This window comes from Silene latifolia, chromosome Y, assembly GCF_048544455.1.
Source record: "Silene latifolia isolate original U9 population chromosome Y, ASM4854445v1, whole genome shotgun sequence".
Lineage (NCBI taxonomy): Eukaryota > Viridiplantae > Streptophyta > Magnoliopsida > Caryophyllales > Caryophyllaceae > Silene > Silene latifolia.
The window spans coordinates 65,904,331-65,922,490 of NC_133538.1; the positions used below are offsets into that span (position 1 = coordinate 65,904,331).

The 18,160-nt window shown below is 41.0% G+C and overlaps 1 non-coding gene across 1 annotated transcript; it reads right to left on the bottom strand.

Annotated features, from left to right (window-relative positions):
• Window positions 1-5,718: 5,718 nt before the first annotated feature.
• LOC141636801 (small nucleolar RNA R71) lies at window positions 5,719-5,825 on the bottom strand. Its single transcript, XR_012541386.1, has one exon. It is a non-coding gene; the product is annotated as a small nucleolar RNA R71 (small nucleolar RNA).
• Between the last annotated feature and the right edge of the window lie 12,335 nt (window positions 5,826-18,160).

Below are 18,160 nucleotides of genomic sequence, written 5' to 3' on the forward strand. Positions count from 1 at the left end.
TTCTTGGTTAAACTCCTAAGTACTTTTCTAGCAATATCCTCGGAGTTAAAAGTTTTACCAAGATTTTTGAGCTCATTGACTATAGTAGAAAATCGTGCTGACATGCTATCAAGTGATTCATTATTTTCCATTCTAAAGAGTTCATATTTTTGAATCAGCAAATCAATGCGATATTTCCTTACAGCCGATGTTCCTTCATAGGCCAACTCAAGACCATCCCATATTTCCTTGGCCGAAGTGCAAGAAGAAAAACGATCGAATTCAGTCGATGTCATGCCGTTTTGTAACAGGCTTATCGCTTTCGAATTTTTCTCATCCTTCTTGTAATCAGCCTCAACATAGTCTTCTTCCTTTTTCTCATAGGTAGTGCCTTCTGAAGATGCGACCAAAATTTTATGTGGTCCGTTCTTTATAATCGTCCATCACTCCCAATCATGTCCTTTTATGTAGTGTGTCATCATGTTTTTCCAAAGTCCATAATTCTTCCCATCAAAGACGGGACACTTAAGATACTTGGAATCCATTTCACACGTGTAAGGCAAATGGAATAAAAATAAAATAAAAAGATAAAGAGATAGACGGATCTAGCCTCTTTGCGGTTAGGCAATCAAGAGCACGAGGCTCTGATACCAATTGAAGAGTCTATCACACCCGAAATACTCGAGAGGGGGGGGGGGGTGAATTGAGTATTTAAAAATTATGTCTACTTTTTATTTTATATCAAGGTAATTAATTACTTAAAGTTTATTGATTAAACTTTAACTAATTAATTAATTGATTATGAACGTTATGAAATGACTGAAACGAAAGATGCAAAGACACACGATATTTGAAGTGGTTCAGCTTCACACGTCGAAGCCTACGTCCACTATTCTCAATTAATAATTTTAGTACCTTACTCCGGATTACAAAATTATCAACCCAACTCGTATAGTTAACTCTAACTATAACTCGATTTGAATATCACTAGATATTCAATTTGACTATTTTAAGTTACTAAGAAAGCACTTGATTGTTCTTCTAAGTGTTCACACAATTGAACGAGTAAGAAACAATATGAAGTACTATTATCTTATGACGTAACCTTTAAGAAAGATAAGCAATTTGAAGAGCACGACTATTCGTAAATATTTTCTAAAACAAAACAATAAGACAATTAAGAATTAAACTCGAATATGTTTCGCAAAGTTTGTTGTATTTCGAAAAGCTTGGATAAATGAAGAATGATCAATTGTATTTATAGTAGAAGTGGGTACTAGGGTTTGCACGAAACCCTAGGATGCCGTGAGATAGGCGGCAAGGCTATAAGAGATAAATTTTTATCTCTTTCCTAATTTTAATCCAAGATATTATAGTTTAAGTAAATAAGATAAAAGTAAATCTTATTTAACAAGTAAAACTATATCTCTAAGATGTTAGGATAAGTAAACAAATCAAATCATATATTATAAAGAAAGGGAAATATCTTAAATAAATATAAGCTAGATTTGATTATATAGATTACTTAAACACAACCACCTCACACGCCCTAACAGTTTGCAGCTCACGGCTGAAACCCTAGGCCCGTGTCCAATCTTGGATAAAACCTATCTCCTTGGATTAGGGTTAGATTCGATTGACTAGCAAACCCTAGGTAGCATGATGACCCATAAGTCGTTTTACTAACCAATAGGAACATGCAAGTTACCAATGATAATAACCCATAATTCAACTCTACCATATACAAAAGATTTCGAAATATGTTTAAAAGAATTTTATCCTTTGAAAAATGATTTTAAAACTATTAAAATCGTACCTTTAAAATGCTACCTAAAGTTATAGTAGACACAGCTATAACTTTAAGTTTGGTTAGTAAAGTTATAGGTGAAATAGCTATAATTTTACTTCCCAATACTCTTATCTTAAGATACCGTCATTAGATGAAGACCTATACTAACTAATCTTCCTGGAGATCTTCAGTAAAGGATCTTCTCTTTATCTTGACCAAAAGCTCTTCATCTTGAGCTTTGTTAAAGACTTGATCTAGCCTTTTGCTTGAATGATCATCATACTTGAAACTTGTTACAGTTGCTTATGATGCCTTAAGAACTTCTAATGTTATAGCTCAAGCTGCTATAACATGACTTGAATGACGCTTCACAAATCTTCAATGTTATAGCTAAGAGAGCTATAACATTACTTGCTAAGCTTGTAAACCTAAGTTAATCTAACAAAGACTAAACAAACAATTACAAGCAAGAGTATATAAAATAAAGCACACACTTGTCATTATCAAAACTTAATCATATATCTATATGGTCCAACACTTGACTTAGAATTTTGGCAAGCTACATCATATTTCTAAGATTTAGAGCCTATAACTGGTGATATCTATGACCAGTTTACCTACGATGTGAGTAGTACTCCTTATGAGGCATGTTACATAAATGTGCATAAATATGAACTTAGTCTGCTTAATACCTGTATGCATTCGGTTTGTGGTCTGTCGACACGTGTGATAGAGGTTTCCCTTTATTCGTTTTACCCATGAACTCCACATTGCCAAAAATATCCTTTTTGTCGTATTTACTACATCCTATATTTAGCCTGTCCTTTGTCAAGCTAGTAGTCTATGTTCTTGGGATTATTACTTAGTTTTGGTAGCATTTGCTCTTATTTGAGATTTTGTTGGGAAGATGAAATGAAGGAGGAAAGAAGTTGAAAGGAAAGAAAAATAAACAAAAAGAAAAAAAATGAAAAAAAAATAGAGTTCTGTACTGTTCATAGCAGTCGATCGACTACCAATTCTGGTCGATCGACTGAGGTTCGAAAGAAAAGAAGAAATCAATTCGCAAAGTTCATAATCCTTATCTTTTGGCGATTTTTGCTCCCATGTTGCATTAGTATCCTATGGGGAGTTAGTTGATTACTTTTATACCTAGAGACTGTGAGATTTGTGCTTGCTATAGCACCGTTTCGTTTGATTTTTGAGCATGAAGTTGGATGCTGTCATATGGTTCCGTTTTGGTACTAGCTTGATCACCTGTGCCTCCACTTTTCCATAAATGTTTTGCCTCTTCTTACCCATACCTCACATATCCACATATATACCTCGGCATGTGTCATGGTCTTCTGTTGGTTGGAATGCATATGTACGGTTGTTTAGATTGTTTTCATATTATATTGCAGGCATGTTCTTATAGGTCATAGTTAGGTGAGAGTCTGTACAAAATGAATTCTTTCTATTCTCTTATATATTCACCTGTGCTTATGTGTGATATGAGCGACCCGTGAGAGTCCAATTTGATAAGTCTCTATAGTTGACAGTTCAGCAATTTTCTAACGACTTCATAACTCGTTTGCATGATTCACATTACTAATTGATTGTTGATTAATGCATTAAAATGGTTTAGGCTTTACATGTTGTAATTCGCTCTGAGATTGAACTCGTTCCATTAGGTTTTAGGATCGAGTCTAGTTCTTGCTTAGGGACAAGCAAGGGTTTGGTTTGGGGAAGTTTGATGCGTGTCTTTTATATGAAGTTTTATACCTCATTTTACACGCATTTTAGAGCTCATTTGTGTAGTTTAAGCTACCATTTCCCCTGTTTCCGTCTACTTCCGTGTCTTGTACATTATTGCAGAAATGTGAAGAATTCAACGGAAATCGAGCTAAATCCGTCCCCGAGTATCCTGCATTGCATTTTGACGAGGAGTATTCACTTAAGGAACGAGCTTGGTGCGCATTACAAGGCCCGAAAGACAAATCCACGAGATCATAGAAGTCAAGTACCAGCTAGAGCAGTCGATCGGCCACTACCTTCAGTCGATCGACCAACTCACGGGCTCCAGAAGCTACTGTACACTGCTAGTCAGTCGATCGACCGCCCTGCTTAGTTGATCGACCACATCGCTGCTTCAGACGAGAATTAAAATATCGAGGAACTTGAAGCCCATTGTGTTTAGGTTTTAATAATAAGTGTTACGTATATTTGCTATATAACGTAAGTAACCTAGTTTCCAGAGATTAGAAGGGAGAAATTTACCTAGTTTTACATTCAGTTTAGTTTATCAATAATTAGGGTTTGGAAATATTGTTTTGCAAAGGATTTTCGTTCGAGCTTTTAATCATTCCTCTGCAATTTCGGTATTCTTTATGTTCTATTTCAGTTTATCTTTATCGCATTTATAGTATAGAAATTGCTAGCTAGTTTCCCAAAGCCGATATTATTGTTTTATGTTGTCTATTGGCTCAATCGTCTTAATCATGAATTCCGTGGATTTAATGGTGAATCTTATTGTTGTTATCATTCTTAGTATGAGTAGCTAAATTATTCGTGCTAGGATGTAGAGGAATTATAGTGTAGGCGGCGTAGAATAGTGTGGACTGAATCGCGTGTCAGTCGATCGACTGACATACTTGGTCGATCGACTGACCTCGTGGGATTTTACTTTCGTTTTAATTGTTTTAATTCTTTATTCGACGAATCGAGTGCACACGACTAGTTGAATGTTTAGGATATGACTGACCCATTAGATCGAGAGATAGGGACAGTTGTTAGATCACCAATTAAAATGACTAAACTATGCTGAGATCGAAAGATAGGTAAAGTTTAGATTATAAGTCACTTTTCAGGACGAGAGTCAGTATTAGTGATATTAGGGACTTATAGCGAGATCGAAAGATGCTATCTGTTAAGAGTGGACCGAGAGGACCTCTTGTTTCCCGCCTCATGTGTTTGATTTAGACCGACTTAGTTTGCTGCCGCCGATACTATAGTGAACCGACCATCCTAGTACCCCTTCTTTTATCTGTTTTATCCGTTTATTTAGTTTATTGTCTTTTATTGCTATTAGTATAGACCAAATCAATTCAACCCCCACTTTCGTTACCTTAGACTAAATTAGACAATTAGAAATTACATTCGCCTCCTTGTGGTTCGACTCTGTTACCACTAGCCTAGGTTAGTTTTAATAGGAAATTATAAATCTTATTTTTGGAACTCACAACGACGGGTATCAAATTTTGGCGCCGTTGCCGGGGAGGCAATTGTTCTAATTTTTAGTTGTTTTTATTTAGTCTTTCTTAGTTTAAGGGACACCTGTTCCTTAAACTTTTCTTATATTCTTTTTGTATTTTCTTCTTATGCGCAGGTCACGGGGTGGTGAACTAGTACCGTTCAATCCCGAGATTGAGAAATCCTTGCGCGAGTTGAGACGATCATCAAGGGTATTACCGACGGAGGAAGAGCGAGTACTCTGTCAAGCTACTACGAGAACGCTGCATTCGAGGAAGATTCGCCCACATCTCCGCTTCTATTTCTTCAATTGAGACAATCACTTCTCCGAAATTCCAGTCATTGCTGAAGAAGCAACTATAGCAAGCCATTCTGAGCCGACAGCCAAAAATCTTTACAAGGGATTCAAATTATCTGGAGCTGATAGGAAATTCGAACCAAAGCCTTCCAATATCAACCTAGTTGAGAGGAACCAGTTCGGGGGAGCTGCAAATGAAGATGCAGCCAAGCATATGGAGATATTTATCGATTACTGCTGCTCTATACCCCCGCCGACCGGTGTGACCCAGGACCAGATAAAGGAGACCATGTTTATATTCTCACTCCATGATGCTGCAAGGGAATGGTATAGAGATCTGGACCGAGCCGCTCATGGGATCACCGACTGGAATTCCTTAGCCCTGGCATTTTACAAAGAGTACTTCTCTGCCTCGAAGACTAACGCCATTAGAGCTCAGATCACGAGCTTTAAACAAGGGCCAGATGAGAACTTTCATGAAGCATGGGTTCGTTTCAAGAAGCTGGTGCGAACCATACCGCACCATGGGTTCTCATCCGGCACTTATGTGAGGACCGCATTCTCCATCGTGTACTTCTTCCATCACTTTTCGTGCCTGTGAATGATCAAGGCAACGTAGAATTACACCAAGAGGTGTTCTTTTGTATAACTCTCCTTGCATGAGAACGTATTGGGAAGCTAGTAGGCGTATAGCACGTTGTCCCCTCTTGTCCATATCCGGTGGATAGGTACCGTTGAGCTTGAAATTTAGGATTGCTTGGAACCAGGGTTCCTATGCAATTTCCTCTTGATCGGTGATTTGATGGACATAAGCTGGCTGTGACCGTCGTTCGATACATAAAGGCATTTCCACCATGTCGTCTGGCATATTAATCAAAGATGCGAGTTTTGCAAGAGCATCCGCAAATTGATTTTCTTCTTGAGGTAGGTGTAGATATGTCACGTGATCAAAGAATCGAGCAACTTGGTCTATTCTGGCTTGATAAGGCGCTAGGCTTTTGCTTTGGATTTTCCAAGATCCCGTAACTTGGTTGATGATCAAGGATGAATCCCCATGTACTCGGAGGTTTTTAATGCCAAAGCTCTCTGCCGCTTGTAGTCCAATGAGACAAGCTTCGTATTCTGCAGCGTTATTTGTCACCTCGAAGTCAAGTTTGCCAGAGATTGGTGTATGCTCACCTTCAGGAGAAATGAGCAACACTCATATTCCAAATCCCCTTAAGTTTGATGCTCCATCAAAGTAAAGGTCTCAGGAGTCTACATCAGTTTGGAGTATATCCTCGTCTGGAAATGACCAAGTGTCTATTGTTTGTGCATCATTGATGGGATTCTCTACGAAGAATTCGGCGACGGCGCATCCTTTTATTACTTTCAGAGGCACATACTTGAGATCGAACTCTGAGAGCATCAAAGTCCATCTTGCTAGACGTCCGTTGAGGACGGGTTTTTCGAAGAGGTATTTGACTGGATCCATTTTGGAGTATATTTTGACGGAGTATCTAAGCATGTAATGACGTAGCTTCTTCGTTGCCCACACAAGAGCGAGGCATGTCTTTTCGAGTTGTGAGTATTTGCACTCGTACTCCAAGAACTTCTTACTAAGGTAGTAGATAGCCCTTTCTTCGTTTCCTACGGTTTGAGGTAGCATGGCACCCGTGGCTATTTCGGTTACTGTGAGATATAAACTAAGAGGTTGATCTCGTTGAGGTGGCATGAGCACTGGTGGTTTAGCCACTATCTCCTTTATTCGATCAAATGCCTTTTGACAATCATCATCCCACACGGTGTGATCCGTTTTCTTGAGCTTCTTGAAGATAGGCTCGCAAATCATGGTGAGTTTCGATATGAATCGACTTATATATTGCACTTTTCCCAGGAATCCTCTTACTTCTATTTTCAGTTTGAGGTTGTGGCATTTCGATCAGAGCCTTGATCTTGGAAGGGTCTATTTCTATACCTCGTTGACTAACGACGTATCCTTAGAGTTTGCCAGATGTTACTCTGAATGTGCATTTCTGAGGATTGAGCCTCATGTTATACTTTCGTAGCCTTGCGAAAAATTTGCGATGGTTCGCAATATGTCCTTCTCTATCCTTGGACTTGACAATCATGTCGTCTACGTATACCTCAACTTCTTTGTGCATCATGTCATGTAAAAGTGTAGTTGCGGTGCGTTGATATGTGGCTCCGGCGTTGATTAACCCAAACGGCATTACCGTATAGCAATAGGTTCCCCATTGAGTGACAAATGCGGTCTTATGCATGTCTTTTATGGCCATCTTGATTTGGTTATAACCCGCATACCCATCCATGAAGGATAGTAATGCGTGGTCTGCAGTATTATCCACCAATATGTCGATATGTGGTAGAGGGAAGTCATGTTTAGGACTTGCTTTGTTTAAGTCCCTAAAATCAACACAAACACGGATTCTCCCATCCTTTTTGGGTACAGGTACTATGTTGGCTACCCAGTCAGAATACTCAGAAACTTTGATGAACCCGGCTTTGAATTGCTTATCAACTTCTTCCTTAATCTTGAGAGCCCATTCCGTTCTCATTCGGCGAAGCTTCTGTTTCAATGGGTAGAAACCTGGCTTAATCGGAATTCTATGCTCGGAGATATCCCTGTCGATCCCTGGCATAGCTTTGTAGGACCAAGCGAAGACGTCTTTGAACTCGTTTAGGAGGTCTATGAAATCGGCCCTTTCGGTAGAACTCAAGGTAGTCCCTATCCTAAGTTCTTGGGGTTCTAGTTCGGTTCCTACGTTGATGGGTTCAGTGTCCTTTATTACTGGTCCCCCTTCCCCTTCCTATAGTATTTCTTTGGCTACGTAGGGAGGTATTTCAATTGAGTCTGGGTCTTGGTCATCCTCAGTATCATCGTAAACAGAATTGCACTCAAGATAACACAAAGAGTAAGTAGAACCTGATTTATTCATATTAAAGTTTGAGAAAAGTTGAAACAAAGAAGCCATCTGCTCTGCGGTCAGCGGCCGTAAAGGGACAGTGGTTGGGACATTTCCTGAACTACTGTTACTACTCGAGGCTAAGCTAGGAGAAACAAAGGGAATGGGGATGACGACAGGAGGAGACTCCTTAGTGACTTCTCTAGACCCTGAGTCTGACTCCGACTCCGACTCTGACTCGAATTCATCGTCTTCTGGTTCTCCTTTGAACATCTCTCCTTCTCCAGTGGTGAGCTTGAATAGTCTTCCTTGATTGTTGGTTCACTTGATTGATTTTCTCCATCCTTTCTGTTGATTCGCATTTGTTTCTGTGATTAACGCGGTAGGGTTGAAGTGATCGTCTTGAAGTATCATGGTAATGATCTCATCCTGCGCGGCTCTAACAAATCGATCCTCTCCAAACAATAAACTAACAACTTGTTCGTCTAAGCAAGGTGCTTGGCGGGCTTTGACGGTAGGAACCGTTTCTGGAGGGATGAAGTAGCAATCGTGAAAGATCTCGATTCCGGCTAGCTTCCTCTCGAGATAGTGCCAAGGTTCGGGAAATCCGTGAAAGAGTTCTAGGCTTCCTTCCTTAACTAAGTATCCGTTTAGGGTAGGGAGATAGGGTCGCATTTGGACTCCTACGTACTTACGGTTTTGAACTTGAGCAAGCATCTCGAGAACTTCCTCTTTGGTGGGTTTGTACCCTAGTCCAAGTGGTATCCTTTTTGAGTTGCCTTCCTTGTATGGTGTGAAGGTGTTTCTTCGGATGGGGTTTAAAGGCATTCCAGGGAAGTATCCCTGGGCTTTGAGTATGTGGTTGACCACCAAGTTGGAGTAGGGATCATAGTATAAGGGTGCCAATTCACTTTTTATGACACTTATGCTTTGGAAACCTCCAAGTTCATATACTGGGTCTACAAGGACTTGATTGTTTGACTTCTTTTTTATTATTGCCTTGATAGGTGATGAAGTGATCGTCACCACTTTGCCATTTAGTGGGATTTTGATCTTTTGATGAAGGGTGGATGTGACCGCTTTGGAAGCGTGAATGCAAGGTCTTCCTAGAAGTATGTTGAAGGAAGCCTCAATGTCCACTATTTGGAAGTTAACCTTTCGCTCAATTGGCCTTGTGGCTATGGTTAGGTTAACGAGTCCTACTACCTTTCGTCGTGTCCCATCATATGCGCGAACACCTTGATTGGTAGGGGTCCAATCCGACTCTTTCATGCCTAATTTGTATGCCGTTTTGAGGGGTATGACGTTGACCGCGGAGCCATCATCTACCAAGGTCATTGGCACGTTCTTCTTTAGACAAATGATGGTGATGTAAAGAGCCAAGTTGTGACTAGCGCCAAAAGGTGGCAAATCTTCGTCTGAGAAAGTAATAGGATTACTTAGCTTCGGTGATTCTTGGAAGACCAAGTTGACTACATCTTCGGGTGTGGAGTTATGTGCTACATTTAGCTTGGTCAAGGCTTGCAGTAAAGCTTGGCGATGTGGGAATGAGCTTGCTACCAATTGCCAGACTGAAAGATCAACCTTTGTCTTCTGTAATTGCTTGAGCAAATGATCAGTGGAGTCATCTTCGTTATCATTTGGTGTGACAACGTTGGTTGGACCATTTTGAGTAGTGCTTTGATATGGACGCTCCGAACGAGTTAGGTGGTACACATCTTGGTCTTCGCCATTTTGGACTATTTCTTTGACTAGGTAGTTTTCAATGAGGTACTCGTCCTCATCGTCATTGGCCCATACTCCATTGATTGTAGTTAGTTCTCTCATTCTCATGATCTCGTCTCCTAGTCGTGTGATTTGGTCGACTAGTTTATCAACCACGGCGACTATTTCTTGCATAGTAGCATTTTGAGAGAAGATTAGTGGCACATGCTCCTTAGGTGTTGCGTTATGTAAAGTTGTCACCATATTTTCTAATTCCCAAACTTGTCTATCCACACTTCTTGCCCATGTGATGAAATTGGAAATGGTAGGAGAGATAGTGGAGTAGAATCCTTCATTCTCAATTGCGTGGATCTCATCTTCAATTGGAGAAATGAGGTGTGAACGATCTAAGGTAGATTCTTCACTTGTGATCACTAGAATCCCAAGAGGGTTCTGAGTGTTGTTGGGTTTACCTCCCAGCGGTATTGGTAGTCGACCATCTTCAATCATGTCTTGAAGCACATTTTTCAATTTGTAGCATTTTTCTGTGTCATGCCCCTTGCCCCTATGGTATTCAGAGTACGAGTTCTCGTCCTAGAACTTGGATTTCTTTTCGGGTTCGGGAGTAGGTCCTATGGGTTGGAGTTTGCCTTGCTTCATTAACCTCTTAAGAGCGTTGGAGTAAGTATCCCCAAGGTTTGTGAATTTCCTTGGTGGGGTACTTTTCTTGGATGGCTCAAGAAGGTTAACTTCATTGGTCTTGCTAGTGGAGCCGTATGAACGACTTGTTGAGCCTTGATATCCTCAATCTACCGTTTTGGACAAGAGCCCTTTACAGATGTCATATTCTATCCTTGTTCCTAGTACGGTTAAGTCCTTGAAAGTTTTGATGTTTTGATATCTCAAATGATTGACATAGATGGGTTTAAGATTATCTACGAACTTCTCCACAAGGGTAGCCTCATCTGGGCGTTCAACTAGTTGGGTACTAGTCTTCCTCCACCTACTTAGGAAGTCGGTGAATCCTTTTTTGTCATTTTGGTTAAGAACCTCTAGAGTGCGCATGTTAACTTGGATCTCGGCATTATCCACATATTGTTTAGCAAACTCGATCGCGGCATCTTCCCAAGTAGCGATCTTCTTGTGTTCTAAAGAGTAGAACTATTGCTTTAGGATGGTGTCAAGAGATGAAGGAAAGATCCTTAAGAACATCTCGGGTTTGATGCCTTTGATAGACATGTAATCCTTGAAGGCACGGATGTGGTTCAAAGGGTTCTCGTGCCCCTTGAATTTAGGGATATCCGTCATATTGAAGTTGGTTGGCAATTTGGAATTGACGGCCTCATACTTGCGGTTGTTCTCCCTATAAATGTCATCCCCTTTAAGGTACATCAATTGCTCCTCTAAGTATTGGAGTCTTTTCTCGGCTACAGTCATTCCCATGAGAGGATTTTCGTCCTTGGATTCACTCGCGAAGTCACCCACTACTGCACTCTCGAGAGGAGGCAATCTCCCCTCTACGGCATAGATCCGGCCCTCGATGGTGTCAAGGCGATCGTACACTTGGTCTTGAGTAAATTGGATCTGTGCTAGTGCGGCTAGGATTCGATCATTACCATCTTGAAGTTGGTTGAGGTTCGTATCACTGGTTCTAGGCATCTTGAAAACTGGATAAGAGATCGATGACGAATCAAAACACGATCGACCATTCTAAGACACTTGCAAAGAGAATAAATGTTTTGACTCTTGAAGTGGGTGTGTGCTGATGCCCGTCGTTGTGTGCACCAAAGATAAAATTTATAATTCCTATTAAAACTAACAGAAGCTAGTGGTAACAGGGTCGAACCACAGGGAGGCGATGCAATTATTAGTCATCAAATTTTAAGTCCAAGGTAACAAAAGTGGGGGTTTGATTTGATTTGGTCTAAAGCTAAGGGCAATAAAAGAACAGTAAACTAAGGTAATTGATGAAAACAGATATTAAAAGGGTGCTAAGATGGTCGGTTCACTGTAGATTCGGCGACAGTATACTAGGTAGGTCCAAAACAAACACGTGAGACGGGAAAATAAGAGGTCCTCTCGGTCCACTCTCACAGGTAGCATCTTTCGATCTCGCTACAGGTCCCTAATATCACTAATACTGAATTTCGTCCTGAAAAATGACTAAAAAGGCTAAACTAACTTATCTTTCGATCCCGTTAATCTAGTCGTCTTAATTAGGTAAGCTATCTCCCTTCCCTATCTTTCGATCTTTATTGGGTCGGTCAAATCCTAAACATTCAACTAGTCGCGTGCAATCGATTCGTTAAACATAGCAATTACATTAATTAAAACGAAGGTAATCTCACGAGGCCAGTCGATCGACCAGGGTGTGCGGTCGATCGACCATGGCGCGATTAGGGTCTTCCTATTCTAATGCCGCCTAACCTACAGATTCCCTACATCCTAGCACAGGCTATTTAGCTACTCATACTGGAAATGATAACAATAATAAAATTGACTAATAAAACTACAGAATTCATGATTAATACGGCTAAATAAACAAATAACATAAGACGATAAATTGGCTTCGGGGGATCTAACCTAGCAACCCTATACTACGAATGGAAGCAACAAATTGAATAATAAAATAGAAGAATACCGTGTAGAGGAATTGTAAAGGGAAGATCAGAACCGAATGCAAAACAGAAACTTTATTAAAGAACGAACTAAACTATGAATGTTGAATTGTATTTCGAACTGACTGAAAAAAACTTGATAGAAAACTTGATGATTATTCTGAATGCTAAAGCTACGTTATATAGGAATACAACGTAGTTCTTATTCCTTAACCTAATATACAATGGGCTTTGAAACTCTCGATCTTTTAATTCACGTCTGGAATAGCAGCTTGGTCGATCCACCATACAAGGCAGTCGATCGACTGCTCTTCGCTGAAAAGTGGCTACTAGAACTCATGGGTTGGTCTATCGACTAAGGGCAGCGGTCGATCGACTGAAGTAGCTGATACTTGACTTCTAACTTCTCGTGGACTTGTCTTTCGGGCCTCGAAATGCGCACCAAGCTCGTTCCTTGAGTAAATACTTCATGTCAAATGCAATGCAAGATACTCGGGGACGGATTTAGCTCAATTTCTACTCATTTCCGCATAAATCTGTAATATTACATAAAAATACGGAAGTAGACGAAATGGGGCAAATAGTAGCATAAACTACACAAATGAGCTCTAAAATGCGTTTAAAATGGGGTGCAAAACATCATATTTAGGACACGCATCAAACTTCCCCAAACCAAACCCTTGCTTGTCCCCAAGCAAGAACTAGACTCGATCCTAAAACCTAATGGAACGAGTTCAATCTCAGAGCGAAATGCAGACCGAATAACCTAAACCAATTTAATGCAATAACCAACAATCAAGTAGCAATATGAATCATGCAAACGAGTTATGAAGTCGTCAAAAACTGCTGAACCGTCAACTGTAGAGACTTATCATTATGGACTCTCACGGGTCGCTCAAATCACTCAAATAAGCATAGGTGAAAATATTTAAAAGGTAGAAAGAATTCATCTTGTTAGTGACACTCACCTAACTACGACCTATAAGAACATGCCTGCAATATAATATGAAAGTAATCTCTACAACCGTACATATGCATTCCAACCAAACAGATGACCATGACACATGCCGAGGTAAATATGGATACGTGAGGCTATGGGCAAGAAGGGCTAAGACGAATTTGGATAAAAACAGAGTTAAAAGCCAAGCTAGTGACTAAGGGAACCAAATTAATAAACCATCCCAAATTCTTGCTCAAAATTCAATCGAAACGGTGCTGATAGCAAGCACAAATCCCACAATCTCCATAATTAAAGAACTCCCATAAGATATAAATGAAACATGGGAGCAAAAATCGCCATATAATAGAGACTTTGAATTATGCGAAATGATTTTTTTCTCTTTTCTTCTCGGGCTGCAGTCGATCAACCAGAATGGGTGATGCGTGTTATTTATATGATGTTTTACATCCCATTTTACACGCATTTCAGAGCTCATTCTTGTAGTTTATGCTACATTTCTCCCTATTTCCGTCTACTTCCGTATTTTGTACATTATTGCAGAAATGTGAAGAATTCAACGGGAAATCATGCCAAATCCGTCCCCGAGTAATCCGCATTGCAAATGACGTAAAGGAATCACTCAAGGAACGAGCTTGGTGCGCAATCCAAGGCCCAAAAGACAAGTCCACGTATTTTAAGAAGTCAATTAGCAGCTCAGCCAGTCGATCGACGACCACCTTCATCGATCGACCAATGCTCAGTTCGAAGCTACTTGTTTTTGAGGAGCGATCGATCGACCAGCATTACGAGTCGATCGACCAGATTTCGATTACAGACGTGAATTGAAAGACCGTGAATCTTGAAGCCCGTGAAGTTTAGGTTTAGGAAATAAGATGTTGCGTTGATTTCTATATAACGTAACATAAAACCATCAGTTTGGATATCAAAGTTTTTTTCTAAGTTTCTTTCACAATACAAGATTTTCGGTTTCGGTTTATTTCGAGTAACTAGGGTTTGGGATATCGATTTTAGCATTGGAATTCTGCCTTTGTTCTCAATCCTTCTCTTAAATCTCGGTATTAGATTCGCTCTAATTTTAGTTTATTGTTTTACTTTCATTATTAGTATAGGTTCGATAGTTAGTGCCCCAAAGCCAATTATCGTGTTATCATTATTGTTATTTACTTTAAGCATGAAATCAGTAATCATTATTAGCTTTGTTGTTGTTATTACTTTCATCATGAGTAGCTAATTCTATAGTGCTAGGATGTAGGCGATTTATGGCATAGGCGGCATTAGATTAGGGAAGGTCGTTTTTTCGCGTGTTGGTCGATCGATCGACCTTATCGATCGATCGACGACGACCTCGTAGGGTTTATATTCGTTTTAATTGAATTTAATCTTGTATTTAACGAATCGAATGCATGCGACCATTTAGATACCTATTTCTTGGTGACCCATTAGATCGAAAGGTAGGGGAGGTTATTAGACCATCAATTAATTCGACTAAACTGTGCTAAGATCGAAAGATAGGTATAGTTTAGACCGTTAGTCACTTTTCAGGACGAGAGTTAGTATTAGTGACATTAGGGACCTATAGCGAGATCGAGAGATGCTATTTGTTAAGAGAGGACCGAGAGGACCTCTTTATTTCTCGCCTTACCTGTGTTTGATTCAGACCGATTTAGTTGCTGCTGCCGAAGCTATAATGACCCGACCATCCTAGTACCCTTCTTTTATCTGTTTAAATCGTATTTTTAGTTATTATCTTTGTTTGCTTTTAGTCTTAGACCAATTCAAATCAACCCCCATAATAGTTACCTTAGACTGAACATAAATCAACTAAAGTTTACAACTGCCTCCTTGTGGTTCGACCCTGTTACCACTAGCCTAGGTTAGTCTTAATAGGAGATTATAAATTTTATCTTTGGTACTCACAGCGACGGGTATCAAATTTTGGCGCCGTTGCCGGGGAGGCAATAGTCCTAATTTTAGTTGTTTTTATTTTTAGTCTTTCTTAGTTTAAGGGACATCCGTTCCTTAAACTTTTCTTATATTCTTTTTGTAGTTTTTTCTTATGCGCAGGTCACAGGGTGGAGAATTAGTACCGTTGAACCCTGAGCTTGAGAGATCCCTGCACGAGTTGAGGCGAACACAAAGAGGATTACCGACAGAGGAAGAGCTGAGTACTCTGTCAAGCTATTACGAGAACGATCTGTTCGAAGAAGACCCCAGATCTTCACCGTTTCCACTTCTTCACCGAGACAGTTACTTCTCCAGAAATTCCAGTCATGGCCGAGGAAGCAAGTATAGCTAGTTATTCTGAGCCGACAGCCGATAACTTATATAAGGGGTTCGAGTTACCAGGAGATGCCAGGAAATTCGAACCAAAGCCTGCCTATATCACTATGGTTGAGAGAAACCAGTTTGGGGGAGCTGCAAATGAAGATGCAGCAAGGCATATGGAGACTTTTATTGACTACTGCTGCTCCATTCCCCCACCAGCTGGCGTGACCCAGGACCAAATCAAGGAGACCATGTTCATCTTCTCCCTTCGTGATGCTACAAGGTAATGGTATAGAGATTTGGACCGGACCGCTCAGGAGATCACTGATTGGAATACATTGGCATTGGCGTTCTACAAGAAGTACTTTTCTGCTTCAAGGAAGATCGCTATTAGAGCTCAAATCACGGGCTTTAAACAAGGGCCAGATGAGAATTTCCATGAGGCATGGGTCCGATTCAAGAAGTTGGTGCGAACCATACTGCACCATGGGTTTGAAAAGTGGAGCTTGTGCAACCATTTCTACAATGGGTTGTACGACGATCAGAGGGCCATTTTGGATGCTGCTGCCAATGGAAGATTCGCTGAAAATCTGGGAGCAACCAAGGGGTGGAAGATCATTGACGATCTAGCTACAAACAAGGCCGAATATGGGAATTCGAGAGGGAACCAGAGGAGAGCTGCTGAATCTTCCTCTGTTGCTGCACTTGAGGCTCTCACCGCGAGATTTGACAAGTATGAGCTAGGAGGAGCTTCTAAAGGTGGGATATACCAAGTCAATGCTGTGTCAGACGGTCCCTTCCTTTGTGAAAGGTGTGGAGTTGAGGGCCATGTCTCGAAAAACCGCCTAGCCCCTTTGAATCTTGTCTCGCCTTTCAACACTATAGGCGGACAAACACCTACTACGAGCCACCGCATCCAAACTTGAGTTGGAGAAGCCAGAATGTTTTGAATCCAACTCAACCTTCGCCACAGCAGCAGCCATATGTCCCGCCTCATCAAAAGCAACAGCAGTATCAAAAGCCCCCTTATGTGCCGCAAGAAGAACAATCACGTAACTCGAGTTCTCCGAGCTTAAGAATCTGTTGCTAAAAGAGTCCCAAGCAAGAGAGGCCGGGATGAAGTTACTTGAGAGCCAAATTGCTCAATTGGCTAGTAAAAATAACACTCGAGCTCCGGGACACTTACCCACTCAACCCGAACAAAAGGAGACCCTAAATGCCATCACTTTGAGGAGCGGGTCCACCCTTGATGGTCCTGCCATGGTTGAGGATGCTGTTGAGAAAGATGAGCCGGAAACAAGTCAAGAGAAAGCTTCAACGAACAAATCAAAGAAAAAGACGTCGCTGGGGTATTTGACGATCGATGAAGTACCTAGTCGATCGATCGAAACACGGGTTCTGAGGAGCTTCGAATCAGACATCTCGCCGATCGACCGAGGACAAGTGGTCGATCGATCGAGATCGCTCGCGATCTTTCAAGAATTTCGTCCTTTAATGCCAAATAATCTACGAGACCACTTGTTTCGGGGAACCACCGTCCCGAACATTTTGGGGGCAGACCCGAGTGCTGATGGGTTAGTCCCGGCTCCGAAGTTCGATCTAATGACGGTCAACGGTTCTCATTTGAGACGGTCTGAGGAGGGGTCTAGCTTCAACAAAGAAAAGGTGACGGACTTTCAGCCTAAGTCCAAGGATACCGGCACACGCGACTTAGAGGAGAGGGCTAAGGTACTCCTTACAGCCCCATATCCGGAGAGACTCGTGCCGACGAAGGAACAGGTATCTTTTAGTAAATTTGAGAAAGTTATTCGTAGCTTAAATGTTCAGGTACCCTTCCTTGAATTAGTTAACCAAGTGCCAGCATACACTAAATTTATGAAACAACTGATGTCCAAAAAGAGGTCACTTGAAACAGTGCACACTGTCGCACTTACTAAGGAGTCTTGTTCTTATCTGTCTCACACTGCGCCCTATAAGTTAGAGGATCCGGGTAGCTTTTCCGTTCCTTGCAAAATAGGTACCTTCTCAATTGAGAAGGCATTGTGTGACTTAGGGGCTAGTATAAGCGTCATGCCCTTGAGTTTAGCTAGGAAACTCAAGTTGACCCGGTTTGCTATCACAGACATGACATGATTCAGATGGTCGACCGATCTGCGGTCGAGCCTATAGGAGTCCTAGAGGACATACCCGTCCAGATAGGGAAGTTTTTCTTCCCTGTTGACTTTGTTGTCCTTGACATGCCTGAGGATGCCCATATACCGATCATCTTAGGTAGGCCATTTCTGCACACTGCTGGTGCAGTTATTGACGTCGGTTTAGGAACCTTGACCTTCAAAGTTGGGAAACATTCTATCATTTTTGCCCAACCTGCTAAAAAGAAGGATGCCATGTGGCCTGTTACTTGTAATACGG